Consider the following 24557-nt stretch of genomic DNA (forward strand, 5'->3'; position numbering starts at 1 on the left):
TTCTTGAGGTGCAGCAGACTCACCATGACTTTCACATGAGTTTCTGTAATCTTTAGACGACCTGTATGTTTAATGAGACTTTTTTTTTTGCCATTCTGTATTTTGGATTTGCATGTGGTTTGTATATATCCTATGTTATTTTCCCAGTGAATATTGAGTCTTTTGCTTACTGAATCATAGTATGCTTTTACTACATGCCCATGTTTTAGACACAAATTTTATGTGCAGTCCATGAATTGTCTTCTTTCATTTGTAGTGGTGTATACTCAGGATTTTAAATTTAAATGTGATAAAATATATTGGCCTTTTCCTTTACTGCTTTTGTTGTTTGTGCCTTAAAAAAAATCCTACCCTCTCCTGGTAATGTGAATATTTGCTTAATTGACATGTCTATATTTATGACTCAAGTAATTGGTGTCTTCAGCAATAAGGTTTTACTGCCAAATTCTGGAGAGTAACCAAGAAAAATGGCAATAGCTTGTAATGTTTAGGGGAAGGGTGTCTATAGAACTCCACAGGTCAACAAATCAAATAGAGGTAACTCATTCATGGTACTGTTTTATTTTTATTTTTATTTTTATTTTTATTTTTATTTTTATTTTTTTTTTTGTTTTTCGAGACAGGGTTTCTCTGTGTAGCTTTGCGCCTTATCCTGGAACTCGCTTTGGAGACCAGGCTGGCCTCGAACTCACAGAGATCCGCCTGGCTCTGCCTCCCGAGTGCTGGGATTAAAGGCGTGCGCCACCACCGCCCGGCTATTTTTATTTTTTGTTGTTGTTGGTTTGTTTGTTTGATTGATTTGGTATTGGGTTATGTCTAGTTAGTATATTGTCCCCTCACTATAGGGTAGCTACATTTAAACTCTTTTTATATGTGTTCGTGTACATTTTAGGAAACTTTTATGGCAGTATGTTTCTATGTGGATTTTTCAGAAGGCTATTATTGTTAGATATCCCTCCTTCCCCATATTCCTTCATCTACCCTACCTTCCCATCCCCCATCCCAGTTTTGTCATTCCCATTTACTTTTTTTTTTTTTTAATCATTCTATGTTCTATCCTCTCTTCATTGGAAGATCCCCTCCTCCTCTATGGCCCTTTACTAGTTATTTAAACTCCATGGTTATTCCAAATGAAACACACATTTATAAATCTTGCAAGTGAGCATCCACAATGATAAATCATTGAACCCTTTGATTCACTTAAAAATTAGTTTTTACACTTGATTATTATGTATATGGAACGGTACATATGCAATGCGCATGTGTGGAACTTGCAGAAGTGGGCATTCTCCTTCTACCATGTAAGCTGGGAAAAATCTAGCCCAGTGGCCAGGACTTCAGGCCTGGTAGAATGTGCTTTTCATGTGCTGAGCTTCTTGTTGGCCCACTGTTAATTCTTACTCAACATTTCTTTAAACAAAAATAATTCTTTCCAGATATTAAGTAATCAGAGATGAAAATGGCAGCACAATGTGTGCTTTGCTTTAAATAAAAAATCACTGTTCATTACACGAATAAACTAAATTTGAATTTCCACGGAAAGGAAAAGCATATTTTTGATGTAGCTAGATAGATACAATTTATTTTAAAATTGAAATTTGTTGTAATTTTCTTAAAACTATTGAGTTTATATACTTTTGTTATGGCAATCAATGTGTATTAAATTTTTAACTATAGGCTAGGAGTAAACACCAGTAGTAGAATGCTTACCTAGAATGTACACTGTCCATGATTCAATCCCCAACACTGCAGGAAAAGCGTTATTTCTAAAAAATAGTAGTATGTAAATTGGCACAAACATTATGAGAAAATTTTGAGTAATTTTTTTATTTGTAAGTATAGAATGGCTTTTCACTTTATTAAATACTCTAATATTATTTTAAAGCTGAACTGACACACGTTACTTTAATTATCTTGAATAGGCATACATTTTAGAAAACATAAAATGATAAACTTTAGCTTAAGATCCTAATTCATTTTTCAAAACAAAGGAACAAATCACTGTTATTGTGCATCATCCAGCAAGGTAATTTTAGGTACTCAATTCAGTGAAAATTTCAGTTTTGTTTGTAGTAACTTTGGAATGTGAATCTGATTTCTTACTATACTATAAATTGTACCATATATATATATATATAGTGCTTCTCATGAAAATTTAGTCTATGAATTGAGATGCACTGGATTTTCAAGACAGCAGGAAAAAACTTTTTAAGTGATTTTGAGTTACTGATTGGCTGTTAGAATGATTTTGCTTTATGTCCTGTGTTTTGTTGAGTAAAATATATCATTTAAATTATTCTCTTTTGCTGTTGCTACTTTGAAAATGGCTGTTAGAAAATGTATTCATGGGGCTCAAATCACACTTCTGTTGTTATTTCCATTATATTTCTCCAGGAATAGACTAGATATGAGGAATTCAGAGTGAGTAACCATGCAGCAAATTAGAGGAATGATCTATTTCATCCTGACAGTTTCCCACCAGCATCAAGAAAGAATGGACCGTAGAACTGGAGAGACTCCACCAAAGTCATTCACCTATTTCTCTAGCCATGTGAACTATTCTTTTACCCATTACATTCAACTGTTTCTGTCCAGAAAGTTTTTAAAGTATCTTTGATCATTATGCAAATTTAGAAGTTAGAGAAATTCTCCTTAGAAAAGCCCATCATTTGGGCTGTTTGGTGAACCCTGTTAATGTTTCAGGACAATGTTCTCATTTTTACCTGTTTTGTAAGTGTCTTCAATCTTCCAAATGGAAGGTTCATCCGTGCACCACCCATCTAGCCCTGTCACTTCTACATAGCCTTCCTAACATGTATAAAATCTTTCCAGTTTTAAAAAGTTCTTTACTTACCAGCCTGTAATTCCTTTGGGCCTCCTTCCTATTTCCTGACACAAGCATATATCTAAATCATAGCATGTATATAAATATTTTTGCATGTATGAAAGAGTAAACCTTAAAGAGTAGACCTTAAAGTAATGTAAAAGTTTGGGTTTATTTTTAATAAATATTTTTATAGTAGATGAATATATTTTAATTAAAATATAATTATATCACTTCACCCCTTCCTTTTCCTCCCACCAACCTTTCAAATATCCTTCCCCACACTCTCCAATTGTTGGCTTTTTTTCTTTATTGTTCTTTTACACACACACACACACACACACAAATATATAAATACAATATAGTGAGTCTGTTTTTGTCATTTGTATATATATATGATTTTGTGGGCTGATGTAACATGAATCTTAAAAGATCTTATTAATAAAAACAAACCTGGAGCTGGGTATTAGGGTGAACGCTGAAAGATCAGAGAGACAGAACAGGCCACAACTAACCTCACCTCGCCAATTCTTCAGTTGATCTCGTTTCCTCAAACTGGAAGCCTCTGTGTCCTCATCTAAATGGATCTCAGCTGAACTGCTGCTCAAAAGCCTGAAAGCTTAACCAGTCCCTAGTTCTTGGTCCTCACGCCTTATATACCTTTCTGCTTCCTGCCATCACTTCCTGGGATTAAAGGCATGAGTCACCATGCCTGACTGTTTCCAGTGTAGCTTTGAACTCACAGAGATCCAGACAGATCTCTGCCTTCAGAATGCTAGGATTAAAGGTGTGTGTGCTACCATTTTCTGGCCTCTATACCTAGTAGCTGTTCTCTGACCCCAGATAAGTTTATTAGGGTGCACAATATATTGGGGAACACAGTATCACCACAGGCTGACCACTTTGTATTAGTTAACCAATTAGAGGGCACATCCCTGGAGGAGACTAGGTGTCCCTCTCTTATGGGTTGTCTATGGGATAAGTGGGAACCTATGGGGTTATTCCCACTTCCACATTAGCTTGTCATTGAGGTCTTGCTTGTGCAGCCACATCTGGGAGACAGTCTCATGGCAGACTTCTTGGTCCTCTGATTTTTACAATCTTTCTACCCCCTCTTCCATGATGTTCCTGGGCCCTAGGTGCAGGAGTTGTGCTATAGATGTATTTATTTGGCATGAACTCTCCACAATCAGTTGGTCTCCATGTGTCTTGTTGTGGATTTTTTTTTTATGTTCTCCCATTTACTGTAAAGGGAAGCTTCTCTGATGAGATGTGATAGCGACACTTATCTATGAGTATGAAAGGATAAGTTTTAGAGTGTAGTTATGATTTTGCCAAGTATAGTGGCAGCAGTAAGTTCTTTTCTTTGATTCATGAGCCCACTAGCCCCATGTACGGCTAGGTTTCTAGTACTAGGCATGATTTCCCTCCAGTTGAGTCGGCCTTAAGTCTAATTAGACAGCTGTTAGTTAATGTCAACATATGAGCCCCAGTATTGCACCTTTAGTAACATCGTGCTTTGTTGGTTATTGTTATGGTTCATAGGCTTCATACCTGTATAGGATTATTGATTGTGTCTCTCCCTTGGCAGCTTGAGTAGTACTTTCTGGTACTATGGAAACTAGACTATAGGAAGGAGGCTTTCAGGTTACATCCATCTCAGATCATCAGAGACCTGCATCCTATGTATGCAGTATTTTCAGCAATAGGGACCTCTAAGAGGCAACCAGGGACTACACCAATATAGGAGTCACTTGAACTACTCTGACCAACAGCTAGAGCGGAGGTTTATCATGCCTGGTACTGGTGTTTGTTTGATAGTTTATGCCTATTGTGGGACCAATGTCAGTCCAAGCGGCATGCATCATTTTGTGTGTGTGTGTGTGTGTGTGTGTGTGTGTGTGTGTGTGTGTGTGTGTGTGTATACATGTAGATTTTATAATAATAAAAATAGTATGTTTTCTTGAGGCCTTATCAACAATCTTTTTTGTTATTTTTCCCTCTTCCCTCTTTATCCTTCCCTGTTGACCTTCCTCTTCCACCTCAATACAGTGCCCTCCCTGTATTTCTTGTTTCCTCCCTTCATATCTCCCATATCTTCCTATTTCCCCCCACAAGCCCCCCAACCCATGACCCCTTTACGTCTTCCTAGATTCTGCAGTCACTCCATGCTGTAGACTTACATCTGAAGATTTGGAGCTAGAAGCAGCAGATGATAGATACCATGTGAGTTTGTCTTTCTCTTTCTGGGTTACCTCACTCAGAATAATCTTTCCTAGGAGCAGCCATTCATCTTCAAACTTCATAATTAAAGAGAGAATGAAAAAGACAAAAATAAAAAACTTCAAGCTTTCTAAATATGATAGCCCATCTCTGTAACAATCATTTTAGTGTTGAAAGAAGAATATTGTTTGTCAAAAATTTGAAGTAAATAATGTTAGAAGAGACTCCAGTTTTACCTAATAGAAAAACATTAAAATTCATGATGCTATTATTGAATCCTTTCTCCCTTTACTGAAAATTTTATTAAAAATCAAGTAGCACTGAGTACTTCCATTGATCATCCCCACATCAAATCACCAGAAATATTCACTACCTTCAAATATTTTGTTAAGTACACAATAGAGCTCCTAAAAATATTAAAGAAAATTTACACAACTAGAAAAAACAATAGTAATATTAATGAGACATACTACCTCAGATACAAGGGAAAGCATGTCTTTATTGGCATGCACTTTCTAAACATGGATTAAACAAGACATAGAGTGTCTATTTAATTGATTGAAATGACACTAAATATTGATGTATACACACACAACAAACTATTAATATGGGAAATCCTATGTAAAATATCCTAATCAATTTCTCCTTTAGGTGTTTAACCCTTTTTACTATAAAATACATATACTTGTTTCTTAATAAAGTTGTTGCTTAGAAAAGACTTTAAAAATACTGTTTTGAGACTGGAGAGATGGCTCAGCAGTTCAGAGCACCTGTTACTTATGCAGAGGACACAGGTTCAGTTCAGAGCACTCACATGGACGATCACAACCATGAGTAATGCCAGTTTCACAGATCCAAGACTGCCTTCTAACTTTTGCGTGCACCAGGCACACATATGGTGTACATAAATGTATATAGGAAAGACATTTATACACATAAAATAACCTAAAAAAACTGTTTTATTATTATTACATTCAATAATTTAGCATTCCTTTTAAAAGCTAAAATTAAAATACTAATTTTTATTTTAAATATCTATATAGAACATTTACTTGCTATATAGAACACTTACTATATAGAACATTAATATTTAATAAGGGAAGAAAGCCATTTACCTCACTATTATAGTGTTGCCTCCAAAGAATGTTCAGCTGTCCTGTGGGATACAAGTACATCACATTGCAGTTTGATTACTGACTTTGCACATTTAGAAGTAGTTTCTGTTTTGAAAAAAATCGGGTTTCAAAAATTTTATCTTATGTGTATGAGTGTATTGCTCACATGTATGTTTGTGCACCAAGGGTGTGCCTGGTGCCTGCAGAGGACCGAAGAAGATATCTGATTCCTTGGAACTGGAGGTATGGATGATTGTGAGCCATCCACGGTACAGTTGCTAGCAATCAAGCCTGGTTCCTATACAAGAACAAGTGATCTTAGCAGCTGAGCCATCCCTCCAGCCTCAATAGTTTTCTTATTATCACATAATGGTTGCATTTTCCTGTCCCACCCTATTCGCCAACCAACGGAGAGGAACTAAACTTCATCCCTGGAGGCCTGTGCTATATCCTGTGTTCCACAGTGCCCCACAACTACGTCTCTCTATTGCATATCGTAGGAAAATGTCACTTCCCATTATTGAACAGCCAGTGGTTCTCAATTTCTGTGTTGACATAGAAGGCATAGTCCTTCTAATATTTGGAAGTCTGGGTTTCTGTCATAGAAGAGATATGTGCTCACTTGGACCTTGGGGATGTCCTATGTACACAGAGCCCTGTAAGGACTATGCCACCAGTCTTTGTAACCCTCCTTACCTTTTAGCTAAAGTCTTACCATTTCTGTCCTTTGTCCTCCTTAACCATGGTCTTCAACCCCAATGCTGAAAAGCAGGAAAGGAGCAAACAGCACACTCTGACATAATGCAAGATTGAGGGGGCATTGGGATTTTCAGAGTTTCTGGATTGGTTGATTCCTCTTCACCCTCCCCATTCTTGGCATTTCATTTAAGCAAACACTAAGAACATCTCCCACTTTCATGCTAAAGGATACCCTTTCATGTCTGTTTGGTGTTATCTTCTTCAGTGGCATTTTCAAATGTCTTAAATTGCGCAGCCCACAGGACAGACTTGACTGAAAGGATGTGGTTGCCATGGTACTCAACAGACAATTTCCCGAGAGAAGTGTATCTTCTCTACAAACAGAAGTAAAGACTGAAAATAGATAGAGTGACATATTTTTCTCTCCAGAAATTGAGGACAAAAAGTACAGTATATGTTAGTAAAATGCAACATCTAATTTTTGGTTTTAAACTTCCTTATGACTTTAAATCCAATCTATTTAATGACTTTTAATCATGACACTGCCCAGTGAATGAGTTGGCATGGTTATTCCTATAGCCCAGTCTGCTAAGGTCGTCTATACTCTTGAATTCTAATATAAGCAACTTCATGAAATTCCTCATCTGATACTCATGGGCCGTCACCACACTCCTCCTAGGTTTCTTCCCACATTTGTACTATTTTCAGATAAAGGCACCATATGGGAATCAAGCTACATAGAGAAATCACAGTGAAAATTCTAGAAGGTTTGAGCTTGTTGAAAATTTGTCTAATCTTCTCAAATTATGGGTAAAGAAAGAAAAAAGAAAAGAGAAGGTCATCTGAGTTACCCAGTTAAATGTTTGATTAGAAATAAAACCCAGACTTGAATGTACATGTGATTACTTTTCCCTCACTTGTATCTAGATTCCTTATTCCTTTCCTAATCATTAATAAGAGCTCTATCAAAGTCTAGGCTAAAAGAGTTGACCCTCTAAACATCTGCCCTTGAAAATCACAGTAAATTTCTACATTTGTGGTATCAGTTCTTAACAGTACTTCAGAGATCTTAGGATGGTTTATAATGTGTTTATTTCTCGGATTACTCAGTCTAGGAAAATTCTGCTGGAAATACTATTTTTGCAACTAAATTCACTGTCTTTACTTGCTATATACAATGATGTCTTCAGGGACATGTTATATGATATACTTATAATTTATTTATTTTTATTTTATGTGCATTGGTGTTTTGTCTGCATGTATGTCTGTGTGAGGGTGCTAGATCCCCTGGAACTGGAGTTACAGACAGTTGTGAACTGCCATGTTGGTGCTGGGAATTGAACCTGGGTTCTCTGGAAGAGTAGTTAGTGCTCTTAACCTCTGAGCCACTTCTCCCGCCCCATGACATACTTATAAAAAACTAATATCTTGCCGGGCGGTGGTGGCGCACGCCTTTAATCCCAGCACTCGGGAGGCAGAGCCAGGTGGATCTCTGTGAGTTCGAGGCCAGCCTGGTCTCCAAAGCGAGTTCCAGGAAAGGCGCAAAGCTACACAGAGAAACCCTGTCTCGAAAAACCAAAAAAAAAAAAAAAAAAAAAAAAAAACTAATATCTTGATGAAATGGGAAACCATTGTCCAAATTTTTTTAAAAAGCTATATTGTCGATGAAATGATGATTGATTACATTTGGAGATCATAAAAGGATAAGTTTATGGTCATTTTGATTTAACGAGGTTTTCGGTGTTGCTGGTAATTCTTTGTCACCTCCAATTGACTCAGGTGGTTATGTTAGAATCACTTAGAAATGCTTTTTCTTCTTCAGTCTTCAAGCTATGTGTCTGTGACTCTTGAAGGCCTGTGGGTAGATGGAGGATATGCTGAATACAAATACTTATTGATAACTTAAGCCAACAGAAATTTGAAAGCTTGTTTTTTTTTTTGTTTGCTTTCTTATTTTGCATTTTGTTGTTGTTGTTGTCATTGCAAGGTCTCTTGTAGCCCAGGTTGGTCTCAAACTCCCTGTAAACCTAAGGATGACCTAGAACTGTTGGTCCTCCTGTTGCTACCTCCCAAATGCTAGATGGGATGCCAGTTATGTTCCACCACGCCCAGCTTCCAGGCTTGATTTCAGAAGCTCATAGAATGGAGAAAGAGCCTCAAAAGGACAAGACCGAGATAGCAATAGAAACAAACAGTGGGAATTTGAGTGTGGTTATTTGAAAGGATCTGCCAGAACACAGCAGGTAGCAAGTATGTGTTCACAACTTTCGTCCACTGTCATGCCAAGTTTCAATGTCTTGGTAGTCACTCTTCTGTCTAAACTATGGACACATGTATGATTCTTGACTAGGATGATAACAGACACACTGCTTTTGCTTCTGTAATTCAAGGCACAAACATAGACTTCGAAGTGCAGCACATTTATGTTGGAACTTGAGTGATTCCATAAAAGGAAATCAAGGAATATTAAAAAGCAGTAAAGGAATAGGCAGTAAACCAATGCTTATCAGGAATATTACAATATTTACTGATGTGGTTTGAATGTGAAATGCCTCCTCCACATAGTTTCATGTGTTTAAACACTTGGTCTCCAGCTTGGTCCCCCATTTGGGGAGGTTGGTAGAGGAAGTGAATATACCTTGTGATTTTACAGCCCATCCCCACTTCTCACTCACTCTGGGCTCCGTGAATGCAGATCCAATATGACTGGCAGCATTCTGTTTCAGCCACTATGCTTTTCCTGCCCGCTGCCCCGTTTTTCCATGCTGTGATGGACTAATTCCTTTTGGAACTATAATCTAAAATAAAGCCATCTTTCCTTAATCTGCTTTTGTCTGGATATTTATCACAGCCACAGATTGAAAATTACCCATTCTCTAGTACTTACTTCCAAGAGGCTGTACCCAGATTAATTGATAAATGAATGACACCTGAAGTGAATTTGGCAAATCTTTACTCATTTCCTATTTGTTTCAAAACAAAGATCCTTGTTTACCATTCCATCTTCTGCTTTGAAAAGTTATATATGTGTCTCTTTCCACATTCAATCTCATCACTATGACCTTTCACATTGCTTTTAAGACATTTATATTATTTCTAAATCACTCTACAATAAACCAAGACTTTTTAGTTTGTTTTTTATTGAGTTGTATTGTGCTGCTGTTTGTTTAGTTTTTTATTTTATTTTATTCTCTCTCTCTCTCTCTCTCTCTCTCTCTCTCTCTCTCTCTCTCTCTCTCCCTCCCCCCCCCCCCCCGTGTGTGTGTGTGTGTGTGTGTGTGTGTGTGTGTAAAATAAGTATTTAATCTAAAAGAATATAGATTCTAACCACTGAGCTACACCCATGTTCTAAGCTTGCCACTTCTTACCTTAAGATTCCATGAAAGCTTGACAACTTCTCTGTGAAAGTTTCACCATTTTAGCCTGTATCGACCAGTTTGCCATTTAACCATCTTCTTTCTTTCCCTTCCCCACCATAGTCTGAGAATTGCTTTCTCAAATTACTAGAGAACCATCCCCATATAGCATGTCTTTTTAAAAAAATCTTTCTTACCTTGGCTTTGGGAATTACATTTTACTTTTACAATGCCTCTGACCTCCTGTTTTCTTTTTTTCCTGGAACATTTTGTTTCTCTAACAAATTATACGTGGGATTTCAATAATACATGCTCATATTAGTCATCACTTTGATTTCGATATTCCACAACCCATAGTAAATTGGTGATGTGATGTGTAAATCCCTCCCTCCATAAAGAACACAACACTCAATGCTTTGGGTTTTCCCTCATACCTCTTTTATGAAACATTGCTGTTCCTATCTTCCCAACAAGTTATTAGCTCCTGTTTCCTATAGATAATTTACTGGAATTTATGGAACTCTTTCTTTATTTATGCATTTTTTTAGTCACTAGTAAGTTGTTCAAATTCTTCTGTACATTGGAAGAAAGTCATTCCAATGAGACTATTGGAAGTTGGAATTCAACAGAAACACATATTAGCTTGTTAAGTATAACAAACACCAGGATTTCTTGAATATAATTGTTTAAGGGCTTTTTAAACTACAAGTGCATTTTCCATATTGACTATCAATCATAATCATAAGGAGAACAAAGAAATAAGTTATATATTTTACTATAGCTTCCAAATTTTATTCATTCTAAAACTACATATCCTGAAAACTATGAATAAAGTCATCTTAAAAAAATTAAATATCTTTTAACAAAATGAAATTAATACAGTGATCTTTTTCAATAGTTGTCTTTCAAACTTAGTGATAATATCTGGAGAAAAATATTCAGAATGGCATGGTATTTAATGTAATAAGACCTTGACATGACATTTAAGTATGAATATTAGGTAAATGCTAATGTTTAATAGTTTTGCTAGCATTATCTCATTAAGCTAAGGAAAGCTGAAGTCAAGTGTCTTTCTCATTAGTATTCTACCTTGTTTTTAGAGACAAGGTCTCTCTCTGAACCCAGGGTTCACTGCTTCAGCTAGGCTGGCTTTCCAGTATATCCCTAGGATTCTCCTATATCTGCTCCTTATCTCCTACACTTGGACTGCAGGTGAATAGCTCCATGCAGAACATTTATGTGGGTTTTGTGGATCCAAACTCTGATCCTCAGACTTGCACAGAAGAAATTTGCCCACTGAGCAACCCTCCAATTCCTTCATTATTCATTTTACAATTATCATGCCTACAAGTCTACTTGTTTCATTGACCATTCCCATAGTATACATTATATCTAAAATTTAAAAATGTTTTAGTATTTTGAATTTTCTTTCCCACAATATGATAAATAAAACCAGAAGGTATATATTTGTCCAGTAAGTAATTTCTTTTTAGCACTATGTGGCAGGTAATTAGCATTTTCTAAACTCAAGGGATGCAATTTCATCAATCCCAGTAGGACTTGTTAGAGAAAGAACTCTGATAATCACATTTGGTTTCACAGAAGTGTAAAATTTAGAATCTTATTTTCACAGGAAAGTTATACCATCTGTCTACATGTTAATTTATTGCTTCAAATGCATTAACTTTTTTTTACACCTTTTATTTACCACATAAATTTTGGCATTGTTTACATATTAACCCTTGTGTTCCTAAAATACTATTGGACAATTTTTATTATAAGGAATCTGAGTTATGATTTAATTTAAAAACAAGAGTATTGATGTAATAGTCTCTATGAAATCTATATTACAGATTTTAATTCTCAAAAGAAAGCTAAACAGAAGGAATTTATTATATGATCCTTATAAATATTTTAATATTTCTTTTTGCTTCTGTTTTATATATAATAAATATTTATTAGCTATGATAAATATCAAATAGCAATTCACCTTTTTTTTTTTTTTTTGGTTTTTCAAGACAGGGTTTCTTTGTGTAGTTTTGGTGCCTGTCCTGGATCTCGCTCTGTAGAACCAGGCTGGCCTCCAACTCACAAGAAATTCGTCTAGCTCTGCCTCCCTAGTGCTGGGATTAATGGCGTGCGTCACCACCTCCTGGTGCAATTCACCTTATTAACATGAAGTTCTTTTAGTGCCTTCTGGGAAAAAGTCAGATGGCTAATGTCCATCCCCTCCCTCGAAAAAGAAAACAAAACAAAAACAAATCAAAGACATTTTCCAGGCAATTTGAGGAAGTGTCTGGACAAAGAAAAGAAGGATGTGAGTCTGGAGCAGACAGTGCTAGCCAAGGAAGAGCATAGAGTATACCATTTTATACTCTGGTGCTGGGTAGGTCCCAGACATACTGTAGCAGTGTTTGAACTTCACACACCTGTGACTGTACATAGCTGTAAACTGCAAAACTAAGAGGTGGTAAAACATGTTACTTTTAGAGAATGGGTTAAAAAAAAAGGCATAGAGATTGTATTTCATAAACTATAATTGTAAATTCCCAGTAGAATGAGCCAGGCATCTTCTCTGAAAAGCTATGTCAGAAACAACAACAATAAAAAATGTGTTAATTATGCTTTGGTAATGAAATGTTGTAGCATGTCTGGGAATAATGGAGAAGAAATCTCAGAATCATTTTTTTTTATCTCTTTCTGAAGCCAACATTGTAGGCAGACCATACGTATTTTGAGTTAATGGTCATTCAATTACTCAAAGCTATATTAGTGTAAAGGTAAAGGCAATGCTATGAATTTTACATGAATGTCTCAACACATCATGTATCCATCGTAAAGAAATATCAAGACAAGCAATCTTTGGATGAAATGAAGATCAAAATTAGCTTAAAATGATTGCTCACTAGATGGGTAGGGTATAGACTATATCCTACTATACTGGAGAAGATGGTTTCATTGATAACAGTAGTAATAAAAAGAGGAGCAAGAAAACTGTTTAACGGTTAAGGAATACAAAGTTTAGAAATACAAAGTACAGAAATCAAGGGGGAAAGGCACTTTATTTTTTAAGACTAAGTTTGTTTTTTTTTTTAAATAAAAAGTCTGTAAACCATGATGAATGCAAAGCAAGTGAGAAAAACGACGAAGAGAACTGTCTAGAGCAGTGGTTCTCAAGCTTCCTAGTGCTGTGACCCTTTCAGACAGTTCCTCATGTGGTGACCCCCAACCATAAAATTATTTTCATTGTTGTTCATAACTGTAATTTTGCCACTGTTATAAATAATAATGTATACATCTTATATGTGAGATGGTCTTAGGCGACCCCTGTGAAAAGGTAGTTCTAATCCCCAGAAGAGTCGTGACCCCACAGGGTGAGAACCCACTGCTCTAGATAGACAGCTTAGTATTGAAATGTTTCTGGTCAAGCTTAAGGACCTGGATTCAGATCACTAGCTGGATGTGGTAATCAGTTCCTATAATCCCAGATCTAGTTGGGAGTTGGGGGAGACAGTGGAGATAGTCAGTGAACCCTGAAACAGAGATCCTATCATAAAAAAATGAGGTGGAGATCAACAGAGGAAAATACCTGACACTGACCTCTGGCCTACACACACACACACACACACACACACACACACACACACACACACACAATCACACATGCACACACAGTGAGAGACTCAGAAAACATCACCAGATATTAGAGCTTAAATAAATCATGCTAAATCAGGAGCAAGGATAAATGATAATGAAGAAGCCCCAAAATATAAGATAATAGGATTTTTGATTGATTATTTTTGTTTGAGGCAGAGTTTCAATATGCAGCCTACGTTAGCCCATACTTATGATCATCCTGCCTCAACATTCTCAATGCTGGGAATTAAAGCATGCACCATGACACCAAACAACTAATTTTTTTCTTACTTATTCGCCACAAGTTGTATGATGGGCCAATTACTTTTATCTTTATAATGTATCTTTAGGATAACCATTCTTCTAATCTCTATTGGTTGCAAATCTGAGGTTTTGAAAGAGCAACATAGTTGTTTGGGGTCCAAGGTACTTGATAATATAAGATAGGTCTAGTTTTATATGTCTATTGATAGGAGAACCCTAGGCTAGAGCTCTTAACAACCATAGATAGAAGAGAAAGAATGTACTCAAAGAATAGGTTGTCCTATGACATGGGAATGGGTGGAAGAGGAAGGTAGAGAAAACATATCAGACAAATGAGACTGATGCACACTTAGAAGATTACATCCTTAAGGATCAGCCATGAGATACAAAATGTAAGGCAAAAACTTAAGAGAGGATTAAGTTGAACAATTAAAATTTTATGTATATTATCTCTATTTTCTATTTTTTTAGCCTCAATATTCACCTGAGTACTGGAGATATAGTAAGAACCTGATAAAAATTTTTAAAGAGCATGTAAATAAAATGTGATAGTTGAATGCTCATGGTAATTTTGTGGTCCTCCATGGATGAAGCTGAGAAGGATCCATGACATCCTAACAAGCAGAAAACCTAACAGAAGGCAAAATCAATGGGCAAGTCTCGTGTTAGTAAAACAAGAGGATCCTGGGAAAACGACTCCAGCAACACTGGACAGACAGACAGGCAATGGCAGGTAATAAAGGTTATGAGAATATAGTATTCTGAGTGGAAACGACATCAGGAATCGTTGTCATGACAGGAAATTTCGATCCTTAATTGAGACAAACTGCTAGAAACTGGGTTTGGGTAATAGTGGAAGGTAAAACTTCCAGGCATCATGGAACTCCAGGAGATTTTACAGGTCAGCCTGGTGCCGACTAGCTGGGATTTCAATATACACCATAATTAAAATTGAAATCTAAAATCAAAGAAACAATGACAACAGGAAATAAAAGAAATAATGTGGCTATTGTGACAATAACTTCATCGACTTAGAGAAAATTTAAAATTGCATGTTAGAGCCAAACTGTCAAAGTGTATTGAAGTACATGTGAACACTTCAGTAGTCTTATAGTTATTAAAGAAATTGAGTTTTTAGTTTAAAACTTTTAAACATACATAAACCAGTTCAGATAGCATCACTAAGGTATTCTACCAAATATTTACAGAAGAAATAATGCCATTTTTCATAGAATCTTATAAAAAGTTGTAACAATAAGGCTGTGAAACCATTACTCTCTTGATAAAAAGTCTGACTGGCAACCCAAGAAAATGAAACTTCAGGCTGCTGTTCCTCAGTACCATAAACAAAATTGTACTTATCTAAACAGTTATGAGTTTGTGCAGTTTAGTCATGTTAATTATGCCTTAATACAGATACTAAATATGTCTGTATTGTATATTCACCACAATGAGTATAATGGAAAGGAGAAAAGAAGGGAGAGGGGTCAAGAGGGATAGAAACAGAAGGCAAACCAAACAAAAAAACAGGGCAAAAACCAAACAAAAACAAAAAGAAAAACAAACAAAAAAACAGAAAAATGCACTTAGAGAACCAGAAATGCTCATATCTGTTAAAAATCCACTCAGTAAAGACATTTATAAATCAGTTTATTTACTTATTTTTAATTAGAATCCAAAATAATAAGGTTCATCATGCTATTTCCCTATGATGCAACCTCTTTAGAAGATTAAATTGGAGACAACTCTATTTCCAATAACAAAAAGTATGCAACTATATTAATTATGCTTCTGTTGCTGTGCTAAAACACCATGACAGATACAACTTATAGAAGGAATTGCTTGTTTGAGCTTATGACTCCAGAAGGATAAGGGTTATCATAACTGAGAGTAGTCCTGGCAGCAGGTAGACATGGTGACTGGAGAAGAAAGCCTGGGGGCTCACAACTTTAGTCACAAGAGCAGAGCAGAGAGAGCAAACCAGAAGCACCTCGGGTCTTTAAACTTTCAAAACCCTCCCTAAAGGGAAAAACTTCTGCCATCAAGGCCCTCCTCAACCTTCCAGTGCCATGAACTGGGCAAGTATTTGAATACGTGAGCCAGTGTGGGATACATTTATTCCAACCACCCCAGTAACATTCATATGTACCACTCACTTGATTAAACTTGGAGTAGATAGTCAGCTAATACTACTACTGGTTATTAAACTGGTTCTGAATCTGAAATTTTATGGGCTGCAAAAACTATATACAATGTTTGCTAAAGGACTTGGGCAGGAAGGTCCAAACAGTGCTACCTGACGTAGTCAAAACCTTGATGAGAGTAGGTGAGTATTCTTGCCAGCAGATTAAACTAAGTATGTTCATCCTAACACTGTGAGCATACACTACAACACTGAGGATACTGTACACTAGCAATAGATACTTTTAAAAATTATTTATTTATTTATTTATTTTTTGGTTTTTCGAGATAGGGTTTCTCTGTGTAGCTTTGGAGCCTTTCCTGGAACTCACTCTGTAGCCCAGGCTGGCCTCTAACTCACAGAGATCCACCTGCCTCTGCCTCCCGAGTGCTGGGATTAAAGGCGTGCGCCACCACCGCCCGGCCTATTTATTTATTTTTATAAGCATTGATTGGTGTTTTTTGCCTGAGTGAGGATATCAGATCCCCTGGAACTGGAGTTACAGACAGTTGTAAGCTGCCATGTGGTTGCTGAGAGTTGAACCTGGGTCCTCTGGATGAGCAGCCAGCGTTCTTAACTTCTGCGCCATCTCTCCAGCCCCATAAATAGATATTTTAAGCTTAATATTACTCAGAAAATGTTTTAAGAAATACCTAGTGCATGATTTGATTTACATGATTATTAGTTCATGAGCATGCAATCCTTATGTTTTGTTGGAAGTGAAAAGTGGTCATCCTTGATACAAGGTATTACGAATGGTTTGGAGGAAATTTTGCCATCATAGCAATCTACTGGTGCTATTTACAAAAGAATATCCACTGTGAAAAATCTCTTGGGCTTTATCTTTTCAAAGTACATTTTTCTGTGTTTACAAGATATTTGAAGAAAAACTTTAAAAGATCCCAAAACTTCTGCCAAAAGTCAAATCTACAGAAGTCATTAATAAGACATAAATTCACAAACTATAATTTCAGCCTCCAATTAATCTGCATACTAGTTCAACTGCAAATGATAATTTGAAATTAGTTATGAACTGCATATTGAAAATAAATACATTGAAATGTTTTTTCAATATAATGAGTATATATTAGTATATGTATTAATAAAGTTTTGGGGTTAGAAAATATATGATATATTTATTTCATACTATTTAATACTTACTAAGGTTGTTCTACTTCTCTTTTATACAAGATGAAATGTAAATAAACTAAAGTTAATTTATAATTATATAACAAAATTAATTTGATAACAAGACCATTTAAAATGGAAGAATCTTTATGGCCAACTCTAGCAGGCCAATGTATATTGTTGCTAATGTATGATGTTATGAATGGAGACTATGTGTACTTTTTTTTTTGTCCTATTCCAAACTATTGATTAGTGTATGATTAGTACTTTTGTTCTCACTCCTTCAAGTCTACCCGGGACAGTGATAACAACATTAACCACTTGAATATTTTTTACTAACAATCTATCTTTTTAGCGAGTAAATTTAGAACATGCGAGCCAAACAACCTGTAAGAGATCCAATTACGTAAACAGGTAGAGAAACCATAGCTTATTAGTAATATAGCTCTGGTATAGCTTGAATGACCTCTTCTTTAAGAAATTTTCTCTAACAAATCTGGTAAAAGTCAGGTTTGCTGAGTTGATTTATTGGTTTGTTAGATATGCTCATTGAGACAATCAGAAGATAAATTTTGAATCACATTTGCAAATATAGCTATAATTGTTAGTTTTAATTGTCAACTTGACACAATCTAGAATTACCTGGGAGGGGGCCTCCATAAGGAACTATCTAGATTGGCTTTGGCATGCCAGTGGCAAATTTTCTTAATTAGATTAATAGGATTGGAAGACCCAGCCTGAATGTAGGCAACAGCATTTTATGAACTTGGCAACAGACTAAGTGAAAATGAAGGATCCAGCTGAGCACTAGCATGAATACACCTATTGCTCTCTTCTGGATGCAGTCTTAATGTTCTCTCAAGCTGTGAGATTTTGCTCGATGGACTGTAACTTGGAATTCTCCCTGAAGTTGCTTTTTCAGAATATTTTATTATATCAACAGAAAACCTAAGACCATAGACTCTGAAACTGAAAATTTTCTATAATGGTCTTGTTTCTTGATATTATTGATTTATATTAGTTCTTTTATAGTTCCATACAATATGTTTTCATCATATTCACTCTTTTCTCCAATTCTTTTCAGATCCATCCCTTCCCCTACCTGCTCAACTTTACTTTGGATCCTTACTTTAAAAAAGAAAAAAACACATCAAGACCAATTTGTGCTGCCCAAATATCCTTGTATGTGTAGTCCTTCACTGGATCACAGTTGACTTACCAAGGATTGCATTCTTAGAAAAAACTGACTCTCCTCAGGCAGCTAACAATTGCCAATAGCAATCTCCATGACTGGGATGGGACTTCATGCCCAACTCCCATTGTCACAATGAGAATGTCTAAAAGAATAGTAAATCCATGCATAGATTTGGTCTGGCTTTGAAATGCATGGGTCTAGTACGTGCTGCCATCCCTACTGTGATTTAATATGTGTAGCTTTCCTGCTTTGTCAAGGAAACACTGTTTCCTTGTAGTCGTTCACCACCTTTGCCTCTTAGACATACTTTGGCCTGTCTTTAGCAACAATCCCTGTTTTGGGAGGAGGAGCCACAGTTTATATGTTTCATTTAGGACTGAACTTTCTTCAGTCTCCTGTTCTCTGCACCTTGGCCAACTGTGAGTCTCTTTATTAGTCACCAGCTACTGAAAATAGAAATTTCTCAGCTAAGAGTTGAGAGATGTATTGATCTATTAATATAACAATAGAGGTCAGCTTAGTGCTATGTCCATTCAGCAGAATAATAGTAGTAGGAACTCTTCTAGGTCCTATGACCTATCTAGCGACAGGTTCTTGGTCCAATAATGGTGCCAGCCATGGAGCAGGTCTTAAAGCCAATTGAAAGTGGTTGGTTACTCTCATGATCTTTGTGCCACAGTTGTACCAACAGACAGGTCTTGCTGAGACAGTTATTATTGTTACTCCCACGGTTCATATCTGATTAAGATTGATGAATACTTTTCTCCTTTGGTAGATTACATAACACTTTTCAATGTTATTAAAGCTAATTAGTAGGAATTAAGCTTCCAGATCAATACGAACTTGGTTTTTCCATGGTATATTACTTAAGTATGTAGTGTTTTCAGCAGTAGGGTCTTACCATCAAGTTCTGAAAGGTGACAAAGAGGAATTGAAGTAGCATGGAATTTTGGAAGTCTGTAGGCCCTCACTGCCCAGCAACTTCAAAAGAAGTTACCCATTCCTGGCACTGATATTTTATTTGTTATTCTCTGCTTTTGAGTAGGGGCATGTAAACATTTATATATGTACATATTTTAGGAAGCTTCTACAATAGTAAACTCTCATATTCCTCTTTTGAAAGGTCTTTAATGTTATTTATCCATCTCTATCCCTTCCTCTCCCCTGCCTTCTGCTCTCTATCCCAATTTAACCCTTCCTGTTCTAATACTCTCTTTTAACCATGACCAAAGAGCAGTCCAATATAGTCAATGATTTCTCTTTTTATTCTAAAATGAGCCTCATCAAGACTCAGTCTTTATATAGATTCCATGAGTTAGTATGAAAACAAATTATCAGATAATAGTTGAACTCATAGAACATACTTATTTATATCTTACCCACTACAAACATGTTTATTTGAAGTTTCAAAGAAAACTCGTTTTTTGTGCAATATGATTCTTTGGATATCAGTTATCTGTAGCTATGTTAAAAGTATTAGGGGCAGGAAACAAAGTTCAGTTTTAAAGTCAGAAAAACATGAGTAATTTAGGTAGAGAGTGTATAGCAGAAAAACATTCTAGTGCCTTTTTAATATTCCATAAATAATTAAAACAAACAAATGAAATGAAGCGGTTTAAATTATTTAGTAGCACATATTGAAATAGGATTAAGAGCATAAATATTAAGAAAATGAAAAGTTGAATATGTCAGGACTCCCTGTTACTGGGATATAGAATAACTAAACAGAATTTACCACTGTTGCTGGTATTTATAGACAAAGCAGGATCTACAGTCCTAGAAAGCCATTCAGGAGAATATGAGACCTAGTTTGGCTGTTTTAATATAGCAATAAGATCGGAGTTAAGGTTTGGCTCATCTAAAGCTTGTGTTTCCCACAATCTTAATGAAGTAGCTTCTAAGAATATCCGGGTGTGTGCATAGACACTCTGACTTTCTACTTTGTCTTCTAAAAGATGTATGTGATATTCCCATTTCTCTTCATTGCTTTTAGCATGTCTTGAATTATGTATTCAATGCCTCTCATAAATACAGTGCTATTCAAATTGTCTATAACTCTTTTTGTTTGTTTGTTTGTTTTTTGAGACAGGGTTTCTCCATGTAGTTATGGTGCCTGTCCTGGATCTCGCTTTGTAGACCAGGCTGGCCTCAAACTCACCGAGATTCACCTGGCTCTGCCTGCCGAGTGCTGAGATTAAAGGCGTGCTCCACTGCTGCCCGGCCTATAACTCTGTAAATTTTAGTTAATGTGTCTCTTTAATGGAAGGCATCAATTTCTTCACATTTTCAAATTTTCGGAGAATGGATTGCTCACAGGATCTTCTCTCCTCTCCCATCCACTCATTTATAAAATCCTTCTGATGGCCAAGTGAGACTTTGATTAATTCCCGTGCTCCTTTTCTTACTGACAGCAGGAAGCTTCTCTGGATCCTCGGTAAGAATGGATCAAAGTTTACTATTTTTATTCAGTGTTTGAAAGTTACAATCCTTTGACTTTTCTCTACTGTTTTGTTCTTTTCCAACTTCATTGTGTCTATTCCATTTTTCCATCTTCTCTGCTTCTTGCTTTAGGTTCAATTTGTCTTTCTTCTTCTACTGTCTTGAGACTAAGTGTTGGCTATTTGTTTTATTTTTTTCTTTTTTAATAAATGAAGTTAAAATCGGAAATTTTCCTCTAGGCCAGGATGTTTAGCTCAGTGATGGAGCACTTGCTTTGTACGACCAAGCCCTGGGATCTAGCCTAAGCACCAAAGTTAATAAAAATTATTTTTACCTATAGATTCTGATTTCTCTGTGAATGAAAATGGTTACAGCAAAGAAACCAAAATATCCACTCTGTGGATGAAAAGGGAAAAGTTTATTCCAAGTTACTAGGGCAATAGGCAAGGGGAAGATTTCCAGGGTTTAAAGGGATTGGGAGAAATGGGGCTTGTGAGCAGGGACTGAGGGAGCCTAGAGGCTAGCATTGACCTTGACAAGTTAGTAGGCACCACAGCCACATATTCCTCTTGCCAGAGACAAGGAGAATGATGCCCTTTTTAGCAAGCATGAACTTTCTTCAAGTTTCTGAGGGAATGGTGACTTTTATCTAAATGCCTGACTGTGGGAAAAAGGACTTTCTTGGAGGGGTCCAGACATTCTGCATTCCTGAAATGTGAACAAGTTGTCTTTTAACTTTTATTTGTTTCATAATCATTGAAAATGTCTCTTGAGAGGTTGTCTTTCATTTATGTGTAGTTTAGGAACATGTTGCTTACCCTTGCCCTATTCCGTTCCATTTCCCTCTATGTTCAGGAATTTGTAAATCACCCATAAGACATTCACTCAAATCTTTTCTGTTGTAAATCCTAGGGGTTGACCTATTTGAACTTCCATTGTTATCAGATGAAATGGCCCTCGTATGAAATTTAAACTCTGACACATATCTGAAAGTCCAAGGTTTATATTGTAGATTATACCTTCAACCTGGTGTTCGTAGTTCATAATTGCCTTGTTTTCTCCTTTTAACTCCTAGTGCAAATGTATTTCCAAAACATGTGCTTGTTTCTTAACCAAAATCAGATTGCAAGAACTTTGTTTAGCCGTCTTTTTGGTTCATCCAACCAATTAAGAAATATACATTGTGTATGTTTTATTCTGTTTTTTTTGTTGTTGTTGTTTTATAGAAAACCCTTTGTTTTGTAAGTCATTGAAATGTTTAAGTCAATTGGCTTTTTTTTTTTTCAATTTTCAACCTTAAATTTTTAAAGATAAAAAAAGTGGTATTGCTAAAATATCTTCCCAGGGCAGGACAGATATCCAGCTCCTATCCCTTAGGCTAAGGGCTTCGACTAAGGATAAACCTGGGCAGGTTCTGCTAACGTTCACTCTAGAGAGGCAATCCATTCTCTGGGCTTCTTAACAGAGTGTAGGTGAGTGATTATGAGTACTTTCCCAACAGGGTGTTCTTGAAAAGCCCTACCCAGCATGCAGCTGTACTTCTCCATAGCTACAAAGATAGAACATCCCTATTCCCCTTCCCACCCCACCCCCATGGGCTGGGCTTTTCCACTTTTATACTCTAGCCCTTCAGGCCAGGTGTAATTAGGGCAAAGTTGCATAGAACAGGTAGATGGGAGTAGCTGGATACTCTCTGAGGTGGCTTAAACAGTCAAGGGCCCCAGCTGAGATGACATTGTGCAAGAAGGAGCAGCTGAATGCCCCAAGATGGTAGTTCCTTGCCTGGGAGGCCAGACACTTAAAGGTGACATCTATAGTTCGTATTACCCTTGACTAGTTATAAATTACCTTGCATAAATATTCCTTGGTGCTGAAATTGTTAAGTACTTTAAAGCTTACAATTGTCTGTTCTTACTAAGAAGGCTTAAAGGTTTTTTTCTTACTTTTATTTTTGGTAACTGAATGGTATTAATACCATAATATCTTCACACAAAAGTACTGCTTAGAAATAAGACCTAAGAGAGTCATGTGAGTTCTCAGGTTGCCAGGACACTTATTTGTTGGCTATTTTCCTTTCCAATTTTTGTTTTAATTCCTTAGAACATAATCCCTTATGTAAAAGCATAACATGCCTCTGCAGGTAATCTTATTAATTCTTTGTAAAAAGAAATGCAGATTTCCTGATTTTCTTACTTGATCTCATCGTTTCTGTGGCTTTGCCAAAGGTAGAGAAGAAAGAAAGAACTTGAATTCCCAATTTTTGTCTGATTTGTGTTGTACTATTATTTAGTACTCTAAACTTCAACTCAGGCTTTTAGCTAGAATCTGGTACACACCTGCACACACACAGCACTTACACCCTCACACAGTTTCACAGCACACAAGCATGAACACACATACACACACACACTCCTAGAGTAATAGGGAAGGCTTTTTACCTAGCTCTTTTCTTTTAAACTTAGCATCAAGCTAAGCTTTTTGATAACATGCCAAAAAAAACCCCTCACTTCAATTTTGTGAGTCGAGTTGAAATAATCACCCTAAATATGTATTAGCTGTTAGGAACTGAAGTGTAATCTATTTTTAAAGTACTTTAATCTCTTTGAACCAAAGTGATTTGAAGTATTTCCTTTAAATTACTAATAATGGGGGAAAATAAAGCAAGTGAACTAACAGTCATCTGAAGTTTCCTACAAGCTTTTGCAAGATCTGGGTCCTCTGAAGAGGGTGTTAAATCAGGGGAGAAATTGATGCCAGCAATAACTGAATAGTCCATTGGAAGACAGTATTAGCATACGGAATGAGAATGCTATTGAATGTTAACCTAGGCACTTCACTATATTTGATTCCATAAGTTGCTTTGAGATAGTTTACACCTATGTGGTGATATTTTGCTTGTGACCTAACAAACAAAGCTTGCCTGAAGAACAGAGTGTGGAGCTAACCCATTAGTTACCATAGAGGCCAGGCAGTGGTGACACACACTTTAATCCCAGCACTCAGGAGGCAGAGGCAGATGGAACCCTGGGATACATAAGATTGATTCAGTCTAAAAGAGAAACAGAACCAGGCAGTGGTGGCACACACCTTTGACCCCAGCACTTGGGATCTCATGCCTTTAATCGCAGCACTAGGGAGGTAGAGACGGGATCTCAGTCCCTTTCAGGCTGAGGATTTGGTAGAGGTAAGAAGTCTTTCTAGTGGCTGACTGCTCTGTTTCTGTGATCTTCAGCTTTCACCCTGATATCTGACTTGGGATTTTTATTATTAAGACCAATTAGGATTCGTGCTACACACCTACTCTCTGATTTCCATCTTGCTGTAGTAATAGAAGGCATTTGATTAATATTTTCACAGTGCTATTGAAGTTTTTAGATTTTTCTGAGAACAAGAGAGACTTATTATTATTATTATTATTATTATTATTATTATTATTATTATTATTATTATGACACAAGGTTTCATAGCCTGTAGCTCAGGCTAGTGTCAAACTTGC

At 36.4% G+C, this 24557-nt stretch overlaps 1 protein-coding gene and 1 long non-coding RNA gene across 4 annotated transcripts in view; one reads left to right on the forward strand and one right to left on the reverse strand.

Annotated features, from left to right (window-relative positions):
* LOC128119123 (uncharacterized) overlaps positions 1–7120 on the reverse strand; it is a 95890-nt gene extending 88770 nt beyond the window's left edge. The window contains exons 1-3 of one of the 3 annotated variants that reach the window (XR_008221456.1): positions 6878–7120; positions 6329–6460; positions 6163–6203 (exon numbers count right to left, since the gene is read on the reverse strand). This is a non-coding gene — a long non-coding RNA (uncharacterized LOC128119123). Of the gene's footprint in view, positions 1–6162; positions 6204–6328; positions 6461–6858 lie in introns of all 3 variants that reach the window. The other 2 variants (XR_008221458.1, XR_008221461.1) reach the window with 2 other exon arrangements.
* Gpm6a (glycoprotein M6A) overlaps positions 1–24557 on the forward strand; it is a 275020-nt gene that overhangs the window by 93513 nt on the left and 156950 nt on the right. The gene's annotated exons all lie outside the window — the stretch shown is intronic.

The sequence above is a fragment of the Peromyscus californicus genome, unplaced genomic scaffold, assembly GCF_007827085.1.
Source record: "Peromyscus californicus insignis strain IS unplaced genomic scaffold, ASM782708v3 Scaffold_23__1_contigs__length_62951481, whole genome shotgun sequence".
Lineage (NCBI taxonomy): Eukaryota > Metazoa > Chordata > Mammalia > Rodentia > Cricetidae > Peromyscus > Peromyscus californicus.